The sequence below is a fragment of the Athene cunicularia genome (genome assembly GCF_003259725.1).
Source record: "Athene cunicularia isolate RWA chromosome Z unlocalized genomic scaffold, athCun1 chrZ_part2, whole genome shotgun sequence".
In the NCBI taxonomy this organism is placed as follows: Eukaryota; Metazoa; Chordata; class Aves; order Strigiformes; family Strigidae; genus Athene; species Athene cunicularia.
In genome coordinates this window covers 2,801,579-2,809,143 of record NW_020799143.1, presented here as the reverse complement: position 1 = coordinate 2,809,143, position 7,565 = coordinate 2,801,579, and positions in this window count along the sequence as shown.

Sequence of the window (7,565 nt, the reverse complement as noted above, 5' to 3'; positions counted from 1 at the left end):
TTTTTTTTTTTTGTCCTCTACGGGATCACTGCTTCGGGGGACTGCAGCCACCATTCTACCAGACTGCTACCATCACCCTGATTAACAGGGTTTCAGGTTGTATCCTGACTGTTAGTTTAACCCAGTGTTACCTACCTTTATATTTTTTTTTCTTATTAAATTGTTATTCTGACTTGGTGTCTCCCACTAGTTTGTTTTCAAACTAGCACACATGTGATAATGGGAGATCCGCTACTTGAAGTAATCAAGTAATCTACCTTGCTCTTGTCTTGGAGCTGGAGAAAAGAGGAAGATGAGGGAGCAGGAATCTGAACTGGGGGTGGTGGAGGGAGAAATGACTGAAAACAGTATAGGAAAGCAAAGGGCTAAGGAGTAAGCAGGTAGATGACAGAGCTGTGCATTGTATGTACCCAGCTAGGGTGAGTAGATGTAACCTTAGTACAGACATGCGAGTATTTGAGTGCAGATACTCAGACACAGTTGCCTGCTACAGGAGGAAGAAGAATAGGCTAAGCAGCCAAAGCTTCCTGACAGTGCAATCTGCTGTACTGCCCCAAAACTTGCCCTGAGCTACCACTAAATGAGGCTGTACTGACTGTTCAGCCCAGGCTACTTCACCCATGATGAGGTGGCTGAGCCATCATCTGTGCCTGCACTGTCAAGCACTAGTCTCAGGAGTGGCATTCTTAATGTGCACTCTCATAGAAAAGATTGATCTCTCACCAGTATTCCTGTGCCACACCATGAATGACACAAAATTCATCTGGTCAGCATGCTAAATACTTAAACTTACATACTGAATTAAGTTCTGCCGTGGGAAGTTCCTTTCTGAAGAAAGATACCAGCAACTTCAAAGAAAATTTGATCTGCATTTATTTACCTTCATGAAGGTAATTCAGCCTAAGTGACAGCAATTAACGAGAAGGTGTTACCAACAGGACATTACAAGAGAAATTTGAGTTTTACCTGGAGGAATGGTTGGAAAATGTATCTATAATATGATCAAATATCTTGTATATGGTTTAGTGTTCTCTATTCTTAGAGAGGTCGGGAGAGAGCTAAGCAGGACTGACATCCTGGACTTCAGAAAGGCTGACTTTGACCTGTTTAGGCACCTGCTTGACAGGATCCCTTGAGAGATTGTCCTGAAGGGTGTAGGGGCCCAGGAAGGCTGGGAGCTCTTTAAGAAGGAAGTGTTAATGGCACAGGAGCAGGTGGTCCCCAGGTGCTCTAAGAGAAGCCGACACCAGAAACCACCACCCTGGCTGAACAGGGAGCTTTGGCTGCAACTCAGGGAGAAAAGGAGAGTTTACAGCCTTTGGAAGAAGGGGCTAGTGACTCACAGTGATTACAGAGATGCTGTGAGGCTATGCAGGGTGGAAATCAGGAGGTCTAAATCCCAGTAGGAAATTAATGTGGCTTCAGCAAACAAGGACAACAATAAATGTTTCCAGAAGTATGTCAGTAGCAAAAGAAAGACCAGGGAGAGCCTCCATCCCCTGCTAGATGCAGGAGAAAATTTGGTAACAAGTGATGAGGAGAATCTTGAGGTGCTTAATGCCTTCTTTGCCTCAGTCTTTAATAATAAGACTGGTTGTACTGAGGGAATCCAGCCTCCTCATCCAGAAGACAGAGACTGGGAGAATGACCCCCCTGCAATCCAGGAGAAAGTCAGTGACCTGTTGCATTACATAGACATACACAAGTCTATGGGACCAGATGGGATCCAACCGAGGGTGCTGAAGGAGCTGGCTGGGGTGCTCACCAAGCTGCTTTCCATCATTTACCAGCAGTCCTGACTGACCGTGGAGGTCCCAACAGATTGGAAATTGGCGAAGTATGACGCCCAGATATAAGAAGGGTCGGAAGGATGATCTGGGAAATTACAGGCCTGTAAGCTTGACTTCTGTGCCCGGGAAGCTGTTGGAGCAGCTCATCTTAAACACCATCATGCAACACATGGGGGAAAACCAGATGCTCAGGCCCAGTCAGCATGGGTTTATGAAAGGCAGGTCCTGCCTGACAAACCTGATCTCCTTCTACGACAGGGCGACCTGCTTATTGGATGAGGGAAAGGCTGTGGATGCTGTTTACCTTGACTTTAATAAGGCCTTTGACACCATTTCCCACAGCATTCTCCTGGCAAAACTGGCTGCTCGTGGCTTGGATGGGCACAGGCTTTACTGGGTAAAAAACTGTGTGGATGGCTGGGTCTAAAGAGTTGTGGTGAACGGAGTTAAATCCAGTTGCTGGCCAGTCACGAGTGGTATCCTCCAGGGCTCGGTTTTGGCGCCACTCCTGTTTAACATCTTTATTGATGATCTGTATGAGGGGATCGAGTGGACCCTCAGTCAGTTTGCAGATGACACCCAGTTGGGTGGGAGTCTTGATGTGCTCGAGGGTAGGGAGGCTCTGCAGAGAGACCTGGACAGGCTGGAGCCATGGGCTGAGGCCAACTGGAGGAGTTTCTATAAGGCCAAATGTCGGGGGCTGCCCTTGGGCCACAACAACCCCCAGCAGCACTACAGGTTTGGGGAGGAGTGGCTGGAGAGCTGCCAGTCAGAGAGGGACCTGGGGGTGGTGATTGACAGTCGCCTGAACAGGAGCCAGCAGTGTGCCCAGGTGGCCAAGAAGGCCAATGGCATCCTGGCTTGTGTTAGCACTAGTGTGGCTAGCAGGGACAGGGAAAGGATCTTACCCCTGTACTCAGCACTGGGGAGGCCACACCTCGATTCCTGTGTTCAGTTTTGGGCCCCTCACTACAAAAAGGACATTGAATGACTCGAGCGTGTCCAGAGAAGGGCAATGGAGCTGGTGCAGGGTCTAGAGCACAGGTCGTATGAGGAGCGGCTGAGGGAACTGGGGGTGTTTAGTCTGGAGAAGAGGAGGCTGAGAGGAGACCTCATCGCCATCTACAGCTCCCTGAGAGGAGGGTTCAGAGAGCTGGGGATGAGTCTCTTTAACCAAGTAACAAGTGACAGGACGAGAGGGAGTGGCCTCCAGTTGCACCAGGTAAGGTTTAGACTGGATGTCAGGAAGTATATATTTCCAGAAGGAGTTGTTAGGTGTTGGAATGGGCTGCCCAGGGAGGTGGTGGTGTCCCCATCCCTGGAAGTGTTTAAGAGTCAGGTTGACATAGCGCTGAGGTATATGGTGTATTTGGGAACGGTCAGTGTTAGATTAATGGTTGGACTGGATGATCTTCAAGGTCCTTTCCAACCTACTTGATTCTTTCGTAATGCATTTTCTCTTGTGGCTCCAGGGCAGATCAGATCTCGGGGTTTCTGGAAAGCTCCATGATACATTGTCTGTGATGGTATGACCCTGAAGCATTGGAACAGCCGACCATGCAAACACACATTTAATAGTTTAGTATCAGAAAATGGATCTGCCCATCTTCAGTGGCTCATGTCATAGCAACGTACCCTTTTGTGTCATTGTGCAAGGGACTGAATAAAAGGAATTGGTGCCCTCAGACAGCCCTCTGGAGCCACATGCTTTCCTGCTCCTGCTGCTTCACCCTGCCATATCTCATGCTTGAGCAGAAGCACAGAGGAACCATCCCACTGCTGTGTGTCTTGTAAATCCTGTCCCAAATGTCTTGGCGAGGGAGGTAATCCCTTGCCCCTGCTCCTCTTCCTGTTACAGAAGCTACGAAGTGTGGGATGCAATGTTCTTACAGTCCAAAGTTGCACTTTTTAAGTCTTCTACATGCCCTTCTGCAACAGACATATCTCTGTCTAATACAACAGTGCAGGAGGCTCTGCTGTTCCACCCAGTCCTTCCTCAGTGCTGTGAAAGGGCCAGCACTTCTCACAGGCTCCCCTCCTGCTCCCTTGTGTCTGAGATTTCTCTGAGCTGACACCTTTTAAACCTTCCTACCTTCTGTCTGAGGAGCACCTAGCACTGTGTGTGCTGTGGCCCCAGACAGGTTTTACATATCTACTTTGGAGTCCTGATGCATATCTGGGTACAAGGCTTGTTGGGCTGCCAATGATGCAGAGCCCTGGGGCAATGCACCCCATGAATCAGGAGGAACTGGGTGCTGGGAACTGGCTAACAGCATCTCCTTTTTGTCAACCACAGAGTATGATCTACCACCTCCTCCCTCGCTCACTGTTTGCTGGAGTGCACAGATACTTAATTTGATACCAAACAGATGCAATGGATATGCAGAGCACATTTCCATATACACAGCCAGTTTTACTGCTAGGAAGGTTTTAGGAGCTGTGAAATGAGGTAAGCTGAACAGTGTTACGTTGGTATCAGTGCACAAAAGAATCAAAAAAGGGTTCTGCATAACAATAACAACAACAACAACAACAGATATCTTAAGTCTGATGTTAGATGATTCATGAAATAATTAGTGTTTCCAAGCGTGTCCTAATTTCAGACAAAAGTGAAGATACAGCAAGAGGCACACAATATGATGGGTTATGCTTTAGGAACAAGGCACTTTGAGCCAGATGGGCCCAGATGTTTCTTCCCACTCTCTGACTGAAATGATCACCTATTCAGAGAGAAATGTTGTGGGAGAAACTGTAATAAAGATACAAGAGGAAATTTTCCACAAGCAATGACTACATTTAAGGGACTTCAGGCAGTTCCTACTGCTCTAGTGAGGCTAACTGTGTACGGAAACAGGAACATTTGAAGGCTGACTTAAAGAGGTGCTTACTGCCGTTCACACTTCAGTTTTCATTTTGATCCAAAAAAGACTTTATAGTCAGTCTCCTCTCTCATCAACTGGCTTTGACTCCAGGTTTCCTTTTGGTCATCTGCCCCTTCTGTGCCTGGTTAATGCAAGCAGACCTGTTATCTCTGTGTTTCACCTTTCCTGATGAGTTTGATAACAGTGGCTATTTTCCTTCTAATCCATTTTTAGAGTTTCAGTTTGAAGTTTCACCCGAGAGGAATGGTTTTACATCATTGCAACATTTGACATGATCAGCTTAAGCAGAGATCTTTGAAGAGTCTCACACCATAAATATCTCCCTGCTTCCCTGCACACTCATCTGAAGCTGCAGAGGGGTTACTCATTCATGGTGAGGTGGGAAGCATGCATACACCTGTATGCAGATGTGTCCACCAGAGAAAGTGGAGATTCAAGACTGTAACATTAGAAGTCTGGTAGGTTTTAGGAAGGTGTTGAGGCCATCAGGTCTGGCATGGGTCTGGGCATGGGGATGCTTGATCTTATCTGTCCTGGGTGCTCCCTTGCTAGCCAGCCTGTGCTCCCTGCTCTCCTCCTCACCCCACCCCGGCTTTGGTCAGTCACATGTGGTATGATCAGAAAGAAGGTTTGCTTTATTTTTCTGCACCCAGGTCAGGTGCAGGGCTGCATGACAGTTGTCCTTGGACAGCCCTGACTGCATACCTTAGTATCCCGTTACTTGATCCTCCTCTTTGTTGCCCTTGTTCTTCCCTTTCTCAGCTCAGTCCCCTCCCAGATAAACAACTCCCTCCAAGTTACTGCTTCTCCACTGGCTCCAGTTTTCTACATCCATACCCAAGTTTTGTATTTCTGATATAGTTATCCATACAATCACTGTCCTCTGTGCTACTACTGATGTAGTTCCTGGGTCACTGCTGGCCTGGCAAGAGTTGTTCCCCCACAGGTCCCCAAAGCTCCCCTCCCTATGAAGTTCAGCCACTTCTCACATCTCTGAATAGCCTGTGAAACCCAGCTAGTCTTCATAGTGGCCTTGAAATTTCCATATTCTTCCTCCATCACACTGTCCTGAAAAGCTGGCAGAGTCCCCTGCAAGGCCATGTTCCAGTCTTCCATGGGTTATCAGTACTCCATCTCCACTCCTTTTCATCCCATCAGAGAGAGAGTAGACACAGAGAGCAGGTGCAAGGAGGGCAGGAAAGACAGGGGAGGGCATGGCCTATGAGAAACAGACATAATGCATCTCACTTGTGACTGACTTTTAATTGAAGCTCTTGTAGGATCCTGATGTCCCCAGTTCACTTTGTGAGATGTCTTTGGAGACTGGGCACTGCACCTTCTCCCTCACATGTCCTATGTAATCTTCAAGTCCATCTTCCTCTCCTTGTATAATGTGGCACCCCAGAGCAGAGGTACTAGCCCAGCTTGTGTGAGTCCCAGGTGCTGGCCTCACACTGAAGTCGGGCAATGGCTTCCTCCTGCCTTCCTAACAGCCTCAGCAGTCATTTGCTGGGGCAGCCTGCAGGACTGTTGCTGGGAAAGTGAGGTTTTGACTTCAGCACTAAATGTCTTCTGAAGAAAACCCCCCAGATCTGGGGGTCAATTCTCCTCTTCCACATGCTCTGAAAGTTAGGAAAGGGGGCTTCTCCCACCTGGTCCTGCCTCCAAAGTGCTCCACTGCCAGCCTCTTGGTTGGAGCTGTGGCTCTTTGAGTTCCACCACACCCCAAGAAGGAGCTTATGGGCCTTGAATGGCATGCAGTGAGTGGGACCTCTGCCTCTTCAGAGAGGTTCACTGGGAGCTGTGTACCCTTCCTCCACTGATCACACAGAATCATCTAGGCTGGAAAAAAACTTGAAGATCATCCAGTCCAACCCTTAACCTAGCATTGACAGTTCCTAACACTGACTGTTCTGAGCTTCATCTCAATCCAGCTCAGCTGGGGAAGAGGGCAAGGACTTTGCTGATGAGTATTAATTAACATTGCAGAGTGGCATTTTTCTCTCAGGTGTGTGTGACTCTGCTCCTCCACTGCTGGGAACTGGTTCCTGTAGGGTTTTTCTCCAGGCTGGTGGAGCAAAAACCTCTGTGGAAACGCACTGCTTCCTTCTCCTCCCTGCTCGATGAGTGTTTGACTCAAGGATTCAGATTTGCTTTATAGCCAAATAGGAGACTGTTTCCTTTGGCTAACCCAGGGCAGCATGTTTCCCACCACATGCCTAAACTGCTGTTGCAGAATTGCAAGGGAGCAAGCACAAACGCAGTGTCTGAGGTGGTATGTGAGGCGTGGGAAGCTGCTACAGCTATCAAACACTTCTAAATAAGAACAGCTGGACAGCACAGACCAACAAACATCCCTGCAGAGGCTCACCCCTCTTCAACTTGGCAGCTTTCTTCCAAGCTCCCATTAAGCATTGTGGCCACTTGATGCTGTGGTGTTTTATGTGGGGGTCTGTTTGCAGGCTCAAATGTTCTAGAGCTGTACTGATATGAACTAATAGTCTCTGAGACAAACTGCCTTGTAGTTCTCTAGGAAAAGCTTGAAGCTCTTGGGCAAGTCTTTAGCTCTGCTCTGGATGCCCATATCAGGATTAATCAATGAGAGCCCCAGGGAACAATGTTAATACTCATGTTCGCTTGTTCCAAGGAACACTACAAGCCAACAGCTGTTAAAAAAAAATATTAATTTATGAAGGTAGCAACTCCTCACCACCCCACACACCTGTTACTTAGTAGCTTACAAAATCTTTCTGCTGATGAGAATAAAGAGGCTTTGTTTCTTCTTCTTTTCAATACGTTTCTGGTTAGGAGCTCGTTGCACAGGTACAAAAATCACGTGAGTTCCTGGTCTGATCTCAATGTATGAAGACAGTACCCTACACAATAATCTTCC